The sequence below is a fragment of the Pleurodeles waltl genome, chromosome 1_2 (genome assembly GCF_031143425.1).
Source record: "Pleurodeles waltl isolate 20211129_DDA chromosome 1_2, aPleWal1.hap1.20221129, whole genome shotgun sequence".
Classification (NCBI taxonomy): domain Eukaryota; kingdom Metazoa; phylum Chordata; class Amphibia; order Caudata; family Salamandridae; genus Pleurodeles; species Pleurodeles waltl.
The window spans coordinates 942,489,564-942,507,378 of NC_090437.1; the positions used below are offsets into that span (position 1 = coordinate 942,489,564).

Below are 17,815 nucleotides of genomic sequence, written 5' to 3' on the forward strand. Positions count from 1 at the left end.
TCCTATTGTAAATCTGACTCTCTAGCCAATTGTATGGAGTTCTTTAACACCCTTTTGTAGAGCTCCATGGCACCATTTCCTGCTGGATGGTAGACAGATGTAGTACTGGAATAGTATCCTATTCCTTTTCAAATATGACTTAAACAACTCTGACATAAATTGGGTTCCATTATCCGTCAATACAGTTTTTGGCAATCCTTCCCACAAACATATTTTGGCCAAACATCTTTATGGCATGGGAATCCACCTTGGGCCTTATACTTATCTCTGGCCATTTGAAGAAATATTCCATCAATACCACTATATGCTTGGGCACCCCTTCATTGTATATGGGACCACATCCACTCCTACTCTTTCCCATGACATATCCAGACACTTAATGGGACACAATGGAGGTTTGAAAGTAGTTTGGATCTAGTGCATAATGTGCATTCTCTCACTTTCCTTTCAATAGCCATATCCATACCAGGCCACCAGTACAGATCTTTGACAGCTCTTTTTGTTTTTGAAATTCCTATATGTCCCTCATGGCAAATGTCCAGTATTCCCTCTTTCAAGGGGTTCTGGAGGAACTACCCTTCTATTACGCAGGACCACACAATTTTCAATAGATGACTCATGCTTAAGTTCCCGAAAGGTATGCAAATCACTCGCCACCACATTCTTAGTTGGCCATCCCTTGGTTATACTCCTGCATACTTCCATTAGGAACACACCCGCAATCAAGGCTTCCTGCCATTATTCCTCTGTAATGCCTTTGATTCGGCCCATAACACCAGCGACACAGTACTTCTCTATTTCACATTCTTCAGACTTCGCAGGAAGTGGCAATCCACTTAAGAAGACTGTGATTTTATTCTTTGCACATGGGACATACTGTACCTCATATTTGTAATCTAATAACTTCATGGTCATCCTAACTAGTCGTGGAGATGCATTAAATAACCCACTTGTGGTGAGTATCTCTGTGACTGGTTTATGGTTGCTTCATAACATCACCAACATTCCCCATATAAATAGTTTATAGTGCTCCAAGTCCCATACACATGCAAGTGCTTCCCACCAAATACTTCTCTTCAGCACATCAGGGAACGGAGAGGAAATGTGACTACACACTCCTTGACCTTCATGTCAATTTGGATTAATACAGCACCAATACCTTTATTACTTGTGTCTGTGGTAACTATGCATTTTAAATTAGGATCAAATCCCTGTAAACCAGGTGCACATGAAATGTTCTCATTAATTACTGTTAGAAATGGGGTTTCTGGTTGGCTAGGGTATGCACCTCAGCCAGGCAGAACCTACCCACTCTAGTCAGGGCAAGGGAGTTACATGTCCAAGATAACCCCTCCTCACCCCCTTGGTAGCTTGACACGAGCAGTCAGGCCTATCCCAGAGGCAATGTGTAAAGCATTTGCACAACACACACAACACATGTGACGCAATATCCCCACCACAAAGGAAATACAATACCAGATTATATGAAAATATACTGTATTGTACAAAATGCAATTATTAGACCAAACATTACATATCAGTAATATCCTGCTACCTTAGCAGTTGACAGAACATTATACATTAGTTACTCTGCAAACTAGCAGTAGTCACATATAACACAAAGGGTACTCAGTATTCTGCAAAATAAGCAGTAGCCAGGAAACACGTTATTACACCAAAGCACTTGTCATAAGAATATCATAAAACGCCCATAGTAGGAACATTAGAAATCACATGGCAAGTCATAAAAATACATATCAGCAAGTCATGTCCATAAAAGGAACACTTGCAAACATATGTAAAAATATCATCAAACAGGCAGGCAATATATCAATCAGCAAAAGTCTGTAGGAAGAACTTGGATTATAAATATATTAGTCCTTTAAGAGTACCTGGTTTGATGAAGGCACCTCCAGTGCCTATGAGAATGAGAAAGGGGGCCCCCGGTGCTCCTTGGCGCAACGTGGGGGCCTCCCCGACAATTGTGGGTGAGAGGGGGCGGCACGCACCCCCTCTGTATTCCTAACGGGCCCCTCCTGGTCACAATCAGGAAGAAATGCCAGTGGGAGGGGGGCACCACGCAACCCTTCCACTTCAAGTGCAGGCCCCTCCTGGGACCAGTGATCATTGTAGGGCTTTCCCTGGGCATTAACTGGCCCTCCACAAAAGGGGGGGACCAAAGAGCTCAATACTGGCCCACACAAGAGCCACACCAAGGACCGACGGCGCAGGGGGCCTCCGGCGAGGCTTTTACCCCGCCCGCGGTCACAGAGAAATCAGGACGGCCTCGTTGGGGCCGGAGGGAACCTCCGATGAGGTTTCCTTCCCTCCGTCCGGCTTCCAGCTGTACGTGGTGGCCCGCCTGGCTGTCGAAAAGGAGGCAGGCACCAAAGTCGGTGACTGCTAGTGCCCCAGGGGTGCTACACGGAGCGCGCTTCACCCCGGGGGCCCGACAGGAACGCTTGAGCTCCAAATAAACCACAACAAGGATTCTTCTGGTGCCTCGGGGGCACGGGAAAGCAGAGCGACTCCGGTGCTTAGCAACCACACAGCCTGGGTCGCAGCAGTGATTTCTTTCGGCCAGCAAAAGCGCACGCTCACAGCGCTTTAAGGATTTCAAGATGCAGCGCTTTCCCAAGTGCTAGTTTTGGCAAGTGTTGAAGCACTCCTTCATGCTTCACAAAGCGACAGGGGTCAGGGGCCACAGCACCCTGCTCCTGGGGGACAGAGTCCAAAGAAAAGGCCCACAGGTGAAGGGGCCCAGCAACAAGCCAGCAAAAAGACAAAATGAAGCAAGTGGCAAGTCCTTCACAGTGACCAGCAGGTCACAGGTCAGCACAGCAGCAGCAGTCCATGGCGGTCCCTGGTGAGTCCTTCCAGCGTTTCTGTGTCCATTTCCAGGATGTTTCAAGCGTCTCCAAATTGTGGGGAAAATTCCCCTGTACTTATACTCAGTCCTCACAATGTTTTGCAATGGCAGGGAGAGGAGGTTCCAGCCAGTTACAACTGGTTCTGGGAGTGCCCCCTCTCTCCTTCAGCACAGGCTGCAAATATCAGTGGGGGGTTAACGACCCTAATGTGTGAGGCCAGGGCACAGCCTTTACAAATGTTGGTGTGCCCCGCCTCTCACTTCTCTCAGCCCAGAAAGACTATTCAGTATGTTCCGTGACACCTCCACCCTCCCTGTGTACAGGCTGTCTGAAAAGTATGCACAAAGCCTCAACTGTCACTCTGCCCAGACGTGGATTGGAGTCAAGCTGAAAAACACCAGAGTCACAAGCACAGATAAATGCGCACTTTCTAGAAGTGACATTTCTGTAATAGTAATAAAAATTACACCTACACCAGTAAGCAGCATTTATTATCACAACCATACCAAACACGCCTATGCTACCCCTCATAAATCAGACAATACCCCTTACACATAAGGTAGGGCATTTCTAATGCAATCCTATGAGAAGGCAGCACCCACAGCAGTGAGACATCAAGTTAGGCTGTTTGTCACTACCAGGACAGGCCCACAACCTGGCACATGTCCTGTCTTCTACATACATGGCAACCTGCCCAATGGGCTAGCTAGGGTGTACCTTAGGGGTGACTGACATGTAGAAAAAGGGGAGTTCTGGGCCTGGCAAGTAAATTTAGATGCCAGGTCCCTGTGGCAGAAAACTGCGCACACAGGCCCTGTGCTAGCAGGCCTGAGACAGGTTTGAAAGTCTACTTCAGAGGGTGGGGCACGGTATAGAGATACCACTGTACAAGGGACTTATAGGTTAATTAAATATGCCAATTAGGTATGGGCCAATCATACCAACTTTAGATGGGAGAGCACCTGCACTTTAGCACTGGTCAGCAGTGATAAAGTGCTCAGAGTCCGAGAGCCAACAGTGAGAGGTCAGAAAAACCAGGAGGAGGGAGGCAAAAAGACTGGGGATGACCCTCCATAAGGAAAAAAGTCCAACAATTACAATGAAAACATTTTGACATTCTTGAGACCAGTTAAACACACATTTGTTAATCAGTAATTGCCGTATGCGGTAGGTTTTGCTGGAAAAGTTGGTCACATATCCTGCATGGAAATCTGCTAATCCCAAGAACTTCTTCCTTGTTAGTCGGAGCTGGTGCATTCTTGATCGCTTCAACCAACCATTCCCTGGGTTCTATGCATTTCTGATTGATCTTGTGTCCTAAATACGTAACTTTTTTTGTAATTTTACATTTTGTACATTCTGCTGTAAGGCAATTGGTGTTTATAATCTGCATAACGTTTTGCAATTTGGAATCATGTTCATCCTTGGATTTCCCCATAATCAAAACATCATCTTGAAAAAAACATGTTACAGATTCCTTTGAAAAGCTTAAACATTAGTCTCTGAAACATAGAGGCTGCAGATGCCAACCCAAAAGGGACTCTCACAAACTGATTGCATCCAAAAGGCATAACGGATGCGTTCAGCCTGCGACTGTCCAGATGCAAAGCCACTTGATGATATGTTGAGGTTAGGTCAATGATGGTGAACCACTCCATTCTCTTGGTTAATGACAACATTTCGATAATTTCGGTAAGGGAAAATGATCCACCATGATGTTCCTGTTTAAATCTCTTGAATTCATGCATACCCTCCACTTACCATTCTCACACCTCACAACCACTAATGGTACAACCCAGTCTGAGGACTCTATCACTTCAATGATACCTGCAGGCTGTAGTTTCTCTAATTCTGTTGCTACTTTGTCTCTAGTTCCTACTGGGATATCCCTGGCCTTGTGGACACAAGGTGTTTCATTTTCCTTCCATAGAATTCTATGTTGGAATCCCTTCAGCTCCCCAATGGTCCCCGAAAACACTCTTGGACATGTACTATTGATGTTAGCTTCATATATTTTACCATCATGGATCCCTTGTTGGTCCACGGAGGCAGGATCAGGAATGTTAGGATCAAGGATTATACCTATCCTAAACACACCCTGATCCCACCATCCAAGCTTTGAGGGACCAGACTTGGAGACATACAACTTATATTCTGCCTCCCTGTCCTAGAATATGAAATGTGACTTCTTGAATCTCAACAGCACAATTGGTTCACCTGTGAAACTTTTTGGAAACGTGTCCATATTTTCTCCCAACACAGGTTTGAGTTTCTTATTCCATACAGACTCATTAACAATTGTGTAGGGAGATCCTGAATCAGCTGTGACGCTGAGGACAACACCACCGATTGATATTTCACATTTAGGTTTCCTCCTCTGGTTATTCTTATCACATTCCTGTACGGAGGTTCCTTTTTTTAAGACACACATATTTTGTCCTCCTACTAAGAATCTAGTAATTCCGAGCTAGACTCTTCCTCTAATATTTTTATAATCCCTTTTTCTTCGTACATACTTGCAAAAAATGTCCCATGATACCACATTTGATTGCAAAAGGGACACTTTTTATCATTAGCAAAATGCCCTGTAAACCCAAATTTAAAACATTTTACTTTCATGTTCAGATCCTTCCACTCCTTGTTCTGTCTATATTTCTGGACACTGCTTTATCCATTTGAGATTTTGTTTACCAACCACTTCTAATCCAGTTTCTCTTCCAAAGCATTCTCTTTCTTGTTCTCCAACATACCATTTTTACGCATCTGCCCATGAGTTCTGCCTTCTTGATTATTTCTATCACCTCTTGCAGTGGCGCTTCTCCTTTGGCCCTTAAGCAGGACTGTACGGCAGATTATGCAGCGTGCATGACTATTTGGTTTCTTATGAGTTTGTCGTGCAATGTACCAAAACGGCATGTGAGTGCTAAATTCTTTAATGTTGACACATGGTCCTCAAAAGACTCTTCCTTGGACTTCTTCCTGTGAAAGAAGTAATACCTATCTATGCCCACACAAAGTGTAGGTGCGAAATAGGTATCTAAATCTTCCAGGGCATTTGTAAAAATGTGGCCTTGCCCTGTTGTCTTTGTTTCTTTTCCATCTTTTATATGTTTTCCGACTCAGAGGGCCTATGTCGTGTAATGCAACCTTTTTTCTTTTTCTCAGGTGTAATATCATTATCTTCTTCACAGGTGGATAAGTAACTTAAAAAATATTCATGCCATTCTTGCCACTTGATAGAATTGTCTCCAGAAGTTGGTGAAAACTATTTTGGTGGAAACAAGTTTAAACCATTACTAGTAGCCTTGCCCTTAAGCACTTGCTTTAATATTGGAAAACAGCAATTGTTTGCACCATTCGCTTTACCACCCAAAAAAATAGATTATGCCTCAGTGTACCTCAATGCACCTTACTTAAATTCAGATCATTTAATTTCCTTGTGTGTAACTCGTACCTGTTGAAGACTTGTTTATTTTATTGATGCTCAGCACTTCAGTGCAGTACCTCGGTGCACCACAAAATGGCAGCACGTACCCATGTACAGCACACAGAGTCACCGATTCATGACGTAGGGCTGATTAATGAGGCTTACGGGAATACTGGAGCTCCGGAGCACTGACAACACTTGTGAGGGTGCACGAGGCTTGATGGTTGGACATATAGGTGGTTTTTATGAACATGGCGGTAAACACCCCACCGCCGCGGGAAACTACTTCCAACAGTATGGCGTTCCGGCCCGCCAAATATTGAAGCATATTAAAATCAAGTAGCAGTTCATCCACGCACCACCATCTTTGTAGTTCCGACGAGGACAGAGGAGGCCGCCAACAGGCCGGCAGAAAGGACCTACCTGCCCACCAAATAATGAAATACCAGACCACCAGCAGTTCCGGGGCGGGAACTACCCCCACGCATAGTGTGGCAGAAACTAACAATATAAAAGAAAACACTCACTGGAGGTGTCGCGTGGGCTCTCATTATCCTAAATGAGACTACTGGATTTCTAGGCAGCAGGATCGATAACGGTGTGGGGGACTGAGTCTGACCCACTTGTAAAGAACTCTGTCACCCTAAATCCGGTTTCTGCTCCGGTTAACTAGCAGTGCCTCATTTCTCCCATGGGGAAGAAATGATTAGGCAGCCGAGCGCATGACATCTTTGGAACTTCTCAGGGAAGTCGTGGTCACTCAGATCCAAACCAACTCTCTCATTTACAATATGGTCTCATATACAAATGACAAAGACAGTATAAGTTTTATATAATGTTTTAATAAAACAACTGTATTTTAGATAATAAGGCGTGAGCCGCAATAACCAGAACAATACAACATAGTAGGATTGAAATAGTCACCAGGAGAGTAAAACATAAGAACAAAGCTATCATATTGCCTAACAGTTTCTACTCTCCCTCTGCTTGTTCTATTTAGAGCACAGCATGTTAAGCTTCTAGCTTGCCTTTCTGAATCACTGGGGAGACATAAGCCCTCATACCTGAGCAAAGGCCTGTGATCTGGTTCAGCATCTGCAACGAGGCAGTCAGCGTCTAGTTGTTGGTCTCTGGTCGGAATCTCCCTCTTGCATGTATTGGGACAAGGAAGTGATTTTATAACTAACATGTCATCGTGATCACAAAATGTCCCTACGCAGGAATGCCAAATCTAAACTCCTACCACGTCTATCGGCAATGTACCAGACTGTATCCTTGACTGAAGCACAGAGTGAATATGTTATGGAGAACTCCAGTGCTGAAGTAGGCAAAACAGTGTGATATGAATAAAAAAACAACACCGTAGAACTGGCTATTTGAAAAATAACAGTACGAAGCCTAATAAAAAGCATTTAGAGCAAAGTGCACAGAGGCTCTAAGCTGACAGCAAATGAATAAAATACATTCAGGGCAAAGTGCACAAAGGCCTAAAGCCTGAAGCTAATGCGCAAAGTATACGTAAAACTAACCACACTACAGAGGCACACAGAAAACTCCGACGCAGACACGGAGAGAAAGTTGGAAACAATGCCAGTGCTGCTCCTTGCCATATTCCTCCAGGTCCGTGACCGACGACAAAGACGCTGACGGTAAGTACTGCTGCCCAGTACACATGGGAAGAAAGGGCACAGTTACACAACCACCCCACTCACCCTGCAACACATTCCCAACCCCTCCCACCATCCCAAGCCAAACATACCATACCATAACCAAATATACTTGCCAGACACAAGCCAACAAAGACCTGCACCAAAGTACACACATGTGCACACCACACCCCCACAGTGAAACGCTGAACAACGTCACTATAGTGTGCCAAAAGCACTCACATTCATTGCAAAGTGAGAACGGTAACGTCCAAATAAGGCCATTGGCCAGTCCATTCTGAAATGACAGAAGGGCCAATATTGGCCGAACTTGACTCCCACATTTGCAGAGGGTACTCCACTAGAAAGGGGCATCAATGGCGCAGCCAGGCGCCTCAGGGAACAGGCGCATGGGGTGGCAGGAATGGGGATTTAAGTCTGGAAGGGGGGGCTTGGGCTTAGGTTTGAGAGGTGGAGGGTGTTTGGGCTTACCCTTGGAAGGAGGGGAGTGGGCTTGGACTGGGGATGGCAGAGGGACCTGGGGCAACACGGGGCCTCTTCCTCCCTCGGGAAGGGGATCCGGAATGTGAAGGGTGGACTGGGGTGGGCTTGGGCGAGGAAGGAGTGGATTGGGCAAGGACATGGACAGGTGTATGGTACAAGACCAGTGGGTTCAAACAGGTAAACACAGGATAGGAAAACCTTCTTAGGTGCAGTTAGAGGGGATTTGGAGGCAGGTCTGGGAGTGGAGGTTGAGGGAGTGCTCGTATCAGGGGTAGGTGTGCCGGGCGTGGATGCAGGTGCCTTTAAAGTATGCTTATGTGTGGTGGATGTGTGTGGTGTGGATGTCGTCGAATGTCTGAGTGTTTTGGGAGGAGGGGGGTGTACACAGTGGGAAAAGACAGGCTGCCAGGGTACACAGATGTTCTGTGGGTGTCTGCAGGTCTGGTGAGTGTGCTGCAAGTGTCTGTCAATGTAGTCATGATAAGTGCAGGTGTGGTGTCTGGGGTGCATGTCTGGATGTCAGATGTTGTGGTGACTGCATGAATGGGGCCAGCAGCAGTGGCTGAGGGTGTGCATGATGAGGTGACAGACAGGGTGGCTGGGGAAGTCGACACACTGGGAGAAGTGGATGTTGTTGTGTGTGCTTTTGTATGTTGGGTGTGTGCATGCCTGTGGTGGGAAGTGTGATGCTTGTATTTTTCTGTGTGCTTCTTGTGTGTTGATCTGTGTGCATGGCTGTCTGTATGTGTGCTTGGGATGGGGGAAGGGAGTGGGGTGCTGGAAGGGGTAGAGGTGGTAGGAGGGGTGAACGGAAAGACCAGGGACACTGACTGCCATCAAAGAGGAGGCCAGAGCCTGAAAAGATCTCTTTAGGCCAGACATGGCACCGTGAGTGCCCTCCAGGTATGCATTGCATTGCTGCATCTGCGATGTTGGCCCCTGGATGGCATTCAAGATGGTTGTCTGCCCTACAGATATGGTTCTCAGGAGGTATATAGCCTCCTCCGTGAGGGCAGCAGGGCTGACTGGGGCAGGGGATGAGGTGCCTGGGGCAAAGGAGATGCCCACCCTCCTCAGTGAGCTGGCACGGGCAACTCAGTGAGGAGCATCTGGGAGGGCGGTGATGGTATGGGGGTGGTGGAAGATGTTAAAGAATGGGTGGCCCCAGTAGGGTCTGCCAACACCAGTGAGCTGCCATCTGAGGAGGTGTCATAGTCACTACTTCCAGTGGTAGTTGCCTCCCCCATGGTACTCCCCTCACCCTCCAACCCACTGGTCCCCTTGGAGTCGATCGACTGCCTCCTTGGAACCATGGGCTGCTGCATCCCCACTCGCCGGTGCCTCAGATCCCTCGCCAGATGATGCTAATGTACACAACGGAGACAAGAGCACAGGGGTTTGGAAACAAACCAAGGGAGAACTTTGTAAAATCCTGAATATATGTACAATTTGGGATCACAAACTCTTGTGATCACGCACTTACACTCAGCACAGCCAACATACGTACTGACTATGCCTCTGACTAGTGGTCATGACCTCAGCATACACCACATAACCCTCATGAAACACAAACCTGATACACAGTGTGGAGTACACCCATGAGAGACCATGCCCAGCCAATGCACTTACAAGTCCATAAGTCCACAAGGAATACCAGATGACAGAAAGGGGACACCACATAGGCCTATAGACTGCCCAAACTAGCCCTTACACCATCCCAAGGACTTGGAGGGAGCAGGACTGCAGGAACACATTTGTCCTGGCACTACAATGCATACATACCACAGCACCAACATACATTCATCAAAGCTATATCACAACAGTGTTGGTACTCACCCCCCTGTGGCTGCTGTGCTGCCTTCAAGCGCCCATCCAGATCCGGATAGGCCACTGCCAGAATGCGAGCCATTAGGGGGGTCAGGGTCCTGACGGGCACCCCCTCCTCGTTGGGAGAACCACAGCACAGAAACCGCCCTCATCACATGTACTGACGACATCAGAACCAGAGTCGACAAGGGCAAGACCGCCGCACTCATCCTCCTGGACCTCTCCGCGGCCTTTGACACTGTCTGCCACCATAGACTCCGCACACACCTCAACAACACAAGGATTCGACACAAAGCCCTAGACTGGCTCACCTCCTTCCTCACCGATAGAACCCAAAAAGTCTGCCTCCCTCCCTTCCACTCCACAGCCACCAAAATCATCTGCGGAGTGCCCCAAGGGTCCTCCCTCAGCCCCACCCTTTTCAACATCTACATGAACCCACTCGCCAAAATCCTCTGACCACACGGAATCACCATCTTCTCCTACGCAGACGACACCCAACTCATCATCTCCCTCACCCGCAACCCTACTACCGCCAAAACCAACCTCCACGCTCCACTCCTTGACACCGCCACTTGAATGACAGCAAACCACCTCAAGCTCAACTCCAAAAAAAACAAAATAATAATTTCTGGCCCCAACAAGACCATATGGGACGACTACTGGTGGCCCACCGCCCTAGGCCCCGCACCTATCCCCGCAAACCACGCACGCAACCTTGGCATCATCCTGGACCCCTCCCTCTCCATGACCCAGCAAATCAACGCAGTCACCTCCTCCTGTTCAACACACTCCGCACGCTGAAAAAAACCTTCAAATGGATTCCCATAGAGACCAGAAAGACCGTCACCCACGCACTCATCAGCAGCAGGCTAGACTACGGTAACGCCCTCTACGCCGGCACCACACTCAAACTCAAACACAAACTCCAGAGAATCCAGAACACAGCCGCACGCCTCATCCTGGACCTCCCTCGCCATGAACACATCTCATTTCACCTCAAATCCCTGCACTGGCTCCCCATCGACAAGAGGATCACCTTCAAGATCCTCATCCACGCACACAAATCCTTCCACAACACCGGCCCAACCTACCTCAACGAAAGAGTGAACTTCCACACTCTCACCTGCCACCTCCGATCTGCCGACCTCGCACTCTCCACAGTCCCCCGCATCCAACGCACCACCACAGGAGGCAGATCCTTCTCCTATCTCGCCCCCAAGACCTGGAACTCCCTCCCCACCACCCTCCACAAGACCCAAGACCTCCTGCTTTTCAGAAAGAACCTCAAGACATGGCTATTTGAACAGTGAGTAGCGCGCTCTATAACATTTTTTGATTGATTGGTTGATTAATTCCCCAGCTGGGCCTCTCCGGTCTTCCTGGTCCAGAGCCTCAGGTCCTCCCACTGCTTCCTGCAGTGGATGCTCTGCCGGTAGTAGACCCCCAGGGTCCATACTTCCTTAGCGATGGCTTGCCACAGGCCTTTCTTTTGATGGGCGCTGACTTGCATGGGACACACAGAGCAAAGAAACAGATGTCAGTATGTGTGCACCGAATACAAATGCCATGTCGTTCCATATGCAACAGCCATTGTTGACAGGCATGTTTTCAACTCAGAGGCAGAACATGCCAGACAAGCCACGGCTGGGCAGTCACACATCAAACCCACAGGCTTACAGGCATCCGCCACAATCACACATATCTAAGCATGACAGATGCCAACTCACCTGCTCCTCTGGTCGCCCATACAACTTCGCATACAGGGATGGGACCCCGTCCACCAGCTTCTCCATCTCCTCCACGGTGAAGGCCGGGGCCTATTCCCCTGTAACCCGTGCCGTCTCAGGGACTAGAATCAGGACACAGCAGCACACGCAGTGGAGTACTACCCTTCACGGGAATCAGGAGTCAAGTGTCAAGGGTCTGACAAAATGGCATAGGTACCACGACGCTGTGCTCCATCACCGTCGGTGGCGATCATGATTGGCCCAGGTTCCCCATTGACAACCATGTAATCCAATGATCAGGTGCACGTCGGTAAACACCGCCTTCTGCCATGACGACTAACGCCAGCAGAATTAAGTCACTTCCACCCTATCATACCTGGATGGCAGCAGGCTGTCATTTTACTACCACCTCGTCAGCATAGCCTGGCCAGGGCGCTCATCCAGAGCCCCAATCTCTCTCCCCTTTGTCACTTGCTGACATGATTCTATAATCCTCACATGTTCCCATCCCTGGAAGTGTGTCCACACTGTGATGCCATTATGAAAGAGTTAACTCAGCACATGTTTGCATGACGGTGTACCTCATACTTTCTGTTTTGTGTGTGTTACCTATGTGTCACACTTTTGGAAATACAGTGACAGCATGGGATGCAGGTGTACGTTGACACTCAGAATGTGTTTTTTTCCCGCCCCCATAGGTACAGACCCATGGGGCGAGAGAGGGCCCCATCTTTATACAGACCCCTGGTAGATCTGGAAACTATGGAGGAACGTCACATCATTATCACCTACAGACTCAATAGAGCTACAATATACGACCACTGTGCATTAATGGATCCTGTTCTGAAACCGGCAAATCGAAATCAGCATGCTATCCCTACAACTGAGCAAGTGCTATCTGTGCTCCATTTTTTGGCTACGGGCTCATTTCAGGTGACAGTGGGCATGGGTACTGGGATCTCACAGCCAATGTTCAGCCTCATCCTATCCAAATTCCTGGATGCCTACGTTCAACACTTGCAAACATATGCCCAGTTTCCCCAAAAGGCTGAACTTCCCGCCATCAAATCTGGATTTTATGCCTTTGCTAATATCCCCTATGTGGTAGGTGCCATTGATGGAACCCACATAGTTCTCATAACCCCAAGAGTGAATGAACAGGTGTATAGGAATCGTAAGAACTATCACTCCATGAATGAGCAATTGGTGTGTACTGCTGATCAGTATATATCACATGTCAATGCCACGTTTCCCAGGATCAGTCCATGATTCTTTTGTCTTGAGAAACAACAGTGTGACACACATGATGGAACTACAATGGAACCGAGGATAGCTCATAGGTGAGTGTGTATGACACTGGATTAGTACATAGCTGACAGGCAGACTGTGTGCAAGTAAAGGCAGTTTGTTAAAGTCCTCTTTCGCCCACTTATGCAGGTCATTCTGGCTCCCCCAACTTGCAATGGCTCCTGACACCTGTGAGGAATCCCAGAACAGATGCAGAGAGGAATTATAATTAGGCCCATGGATGTACTAGGAGGGTGATTGAGTTCACTATATGTCTCCTGAAGTCTAGATTTCGTTGCCTCCATCTCTCTGGGGGATCCCTGTGCTATGTCCCTGACAAGGTGTGTAAGAAAGTGGTGACCTGCTGCATGCTGTACAACTTGGCTGTGAGGAAAGCTATCACCCTTCTGGAAGAGGAGGGTGCTGTCCAACCAGCCTTGTAACCTCAGAGAGGGGATGAGAGTGATGGTGACAAGGAAGAGGGGGAAGCTCTCAACTCCAGGACCCAGCTAATCCGCCTATACTTCCAGTGACTCTAAGTTACTGTTCAATGTTGCTGATGTCTTCACTGCATAGTTTCAGTCTGACTCAAGTGATAAGTAATGTGGTGTCTATTGTCAGTGACAATACTAACTGATGACTGTAGTGGCATGTGCCAGGAAAACCAATATAGTGTACAGTGTGACATACTACAGACTGTTGGATCCCCTCCTGCAATAAAGGTGTGATTATGATAGTAACTGGCTAATGCATACAGAATCACAACTCATATCTCCTATTGACGAGGGACATACGATTTGAGTGCATAGGTGTATTTATTAGATGGCAATATATACATAAGGGTTGGGACAGTGAAAGGGAGTGGGCACATGGTGAAAAAACATACTCAAGTACATATGCTCAGCTGTTGGTAGCACTGGGGTTTGGTCCATGTGGCTATTGGAAAATGGTGTGATGGCAGTGGCATGTCAACAAGGTAGCCCTGTGGCACACAAGGGAGACAATTCAGGGAAGAGTCACTTCCTGGCACTGGTCTTGGTCTTGGCTGGTGTTTCATTGGCAGATCTGGGTCTGAGGGCACATTTGCCTAGGTGCAGCTGGGCTGCAGGGGTAGGGGTGCTGGTTTCCTGTGTGTCCTCTGGCAGTGCCACCAGTCCAGTAGTTGCTGCAGATGTAGTAGGCAGGGGAGTGTCCTGGCTAGTGGTAGGGCCTTGCAGGTGGGTGGAGGTCTCAGACTGCCTGTGATACTGGTGCTGTAGCCCCCCTGCAATAGTGGCCATGGTGGCATTGAGCTGTTTCCATTACTCCATGGCCTACTGGTGTTGTGCTATCTGCAGCCTCTGATTCTGCTCCAAGGTGGCCAGGATCTGGCCTATCCTGTCTTGAGTATGGTGGTATGCTCCCAGGACCTGGGATATCACCTCCTGGGCTGCTGCATCCATCCTTTGGCCACCCCCCTGTGCCCCCTGCACAGGTCTGGCAGTCCCACTTGCATTGGGCCCTTCGTCATCCTGCCTGTTGGTGGGTGGGGACTCAGGCCTCTGCACATGTGGGCCGCCAGTCGGTGGCCGGGAGACACTGGTGTGGGGTCCTTTGGCCAGAGCTGATGATGATGGCTGGGTGGTAGGGGTGTCAGTGGTATCCTGTGTGGGGCTGCTAGAGGGTGACAGTCCGGGACTGTGTGATGGGCCAGGGAGTTCCTCTATTTTCAGACATCCCTCTGCATTCTCCTGAGTGGGGCCTCTGTCTTCAGGTTGGGCGCTGGCACTCCTTGACGTCTCCGTCCGGGTGGCATGGGTGGTGGTGCGTGTGTGTGGGGGAATAGACAGGTGGGTGTCAGGTACTTTATCGGCTATTGCTGCACTGCTCTGAACTATTTGATGGTTATATTCCCCTGTTGTGCAAGATCACTTAGTGTACATTTAGTTGAATTTATGTGGGGGGTGGGGGTGCATTGTGGGTGCTGTAGTGCCACTGGGAATCTATGCAGGGGTAGGTGGCTGTGCCCAGGGGGCTGGATGGTGGTCTGTTAGTGGGATTGTGGGCATGCAGGGAAGTTGGATGTGGGTGTTGTGGACTGGGTGAGGATGGGGTCCTGTTAGTCGTGAGAGGGGTGGGGTGATACATGCATCACAGGTGTGGTGACTGTTAAGGTATTGTGGTTGACTTACCCATGTCCAGTCCTCCAGTGAGTCCGGTGAGGCCCTCTGGGTGCAGGATAGCCAGGACCTTCTCATCCCAGTCGGTGTATTCGGGGAGTGTAGGTGGGGGACCACCACCAGTCTTCTGTACGGCGATGTTGAGCCTGGATGCCATTGACAGTACCTTCCTGCGCAGGTCGTTCCATCTCCTCCGAATGTCATCCCTTGTGCGTGGATGGTTTCCCACTGCATTGGCCTTGTTGACTATCGTCTGCCATAGCTCCATCTTCCTGGCTACAGGTGTCTGCAGCACCTGTGCCCTGAATAGTTGAGGCTCGACCCTGAGTATTTCGTCCAACATGGTACTTAGCTCCCTGTCTGTGAAGTGGGGGTGCTTTGGGAGTGCCATGGTGTGTTTTAGGTGTATTTGTGAGGGTGCTGTTGTGTGTGTGGCTTGTAATGGTGTTTGGGGTATGTATGTGTTTTGGTGGTGTATTTGTGTGTGTGACTTGTGTGATGTTGGGTTCAGTGTATGCATGTTATGTTGTCAATATATGTCATGCTATTGGCGATGCAAAGGATTGTGGGGTATGTATGTGAGTGTTTTATAGTGTTGTGGATGTGTGTCAGGTGTATGGGTTTCAAAGTTGCCAATGTGTGCATTTGTTGGTGGTGGGTCCCATTGCTGGCCGTGGCGGTGCGTACTGCCAATGGTCGTTCATCATTCACTATCCACAACGCTGATTTGTGCATCATTATTTGGTGGGCAAAGGATTTGTCTGCATGGCGGTGTCAGGGTGGGGTGTACTGCCTTTCCGCCATTGTAGGCCCTGGCGGAGGGTGGAGGTTGCAGGATCTTTGGGGGTTTGACTTTTTGGCATCAATATTTGGTGGTGTGCAGTGTACCACCTTGGGCAAGGGTCGCCCCCCCCCAGTGGGGACATTGAACTGTTGGCCATTTCTGCCCCCCTTGGGGGAAGATCAGCCTATTTGTAGGCTGATCTGCCCCAAGGGGGGCAGAAAACACTAGAACGCCAGGGATTTTGTTCACATGTTTATTTATGTGGAGGGGTGTCCCCTTGGGCAAGGGGTGCCCCCCACAAGGGGGGCATTGAACTGTTGGCCATTTCTGCCCCCCTTGGGAGCAGATGGGCCTATTTTTTTTAGGCCCATCAGCCCCCAAGGGGGGCAGATGCCACTTAGACACCAGGGATAGTGTGTGTGTGTGTTAGTGGATGGGGGGCGGCCCCTTGGGCAAGGGTCGCCCCCCAAGAGGGGCATTGAACTGTTGGCCATTTCTGACCCCCTTGAGGGCAGATTGGCCTATTGGCAGAAACCACTAGAACACCAGGGATTTTTTTTATATGTTTATTTATGTGGGGAGGCATTGAACTGTTGGCCATTTCTGCCCCCCTTGAGGGCAGAAGGGCCTATTTTTTTTAGGCGCATCTGCCCGCAAGGAGGGTAGAAGCCACCTAGACACCAGGGATTGTGTGTGTGTGTTAGTGGATGGGGGGGCGCGGCCCCTTGGGCAAGGGTCGTCCCCCTTTGGGGGCAAGTGTACCAAGGCCATTTTTGCCCCCAATTTCTGTGTAGATTTTTTTTTTTGTGGGCGGTGGCCCCTTGGGCAAGGGTCGCTCCCCATGGGGACACACTACTAAAGGTATTTTCTGCCCTTCTTGGGGAAGATAGGCCTATTTTAAGTAGGCCCATCTGCCCCTATGTCAGAATCCACTTAGGCACCAATTTCTAAATGCTTTATGGTGGGGTGTTTCTCAACTGACGAAGTAGCATTTGTGATAAACAAAATTCTCCTTTTTGTTCTAGTTCAAAGCTTTTGCTTTTTTTGCTGTGGCTCCTTGTGGTTCTGGCAATGGTTGACCTGCGGTTTGCATAGTTGCATGTTTTAGGTAAGTAAAAACAATTTACTCCAAAGGAGTATTGTTGCCATGCATGAATGACATGTTTGTAGGTGGTGTACTAAATGCAGGATTGTGTGTGAAATTGTCCTTAGATTTATGCAGAATGATATTTGTGTTGTCTTATTTCTAATTTGCTTTTCTTTCTTTTTAGTCAGATATCATTGGTGATTGCCGTGTCTGTGCAGAGTAGTTGCTGGTGAGTCAAGCTTTTTCAGGCAAGTGAACGGTATAGTTTTTGAGTTTATAACTCTTACTGATAAAGCTACACTTTATTACTTATCTTACACAGTGCTGGTTGTTGGTGGTGCATTTGTCCAGTTCATTTTTGTAGGAAAGATTATGTCTAGCCACAGGATGATGGCTCAGCAGGTGGTTGGTATGCTTTTTGAGTCATTGTCTGGTCATGATTATGAGACTGACTCTGCATCTGAGGCAGAGGAGGACGTGAGAGATTCTGGCAG

The 17,815-nt window shown here is 48.5% G+C and overlaps 1 protein-coding gene across 1 annotated transcript in view; it reads right to left on the minus strand.

The window, feature by feature from the left end:
- The window catches only part of TUSC3 (tumor suppressor candidate 3), a 1,241,068-nt gene that overhangs the window by 195,507 nt on the left and 1,027,746 nt on the right, over window positions 1–17,815 (minus strand). The window lies entirely within an intron of this gene.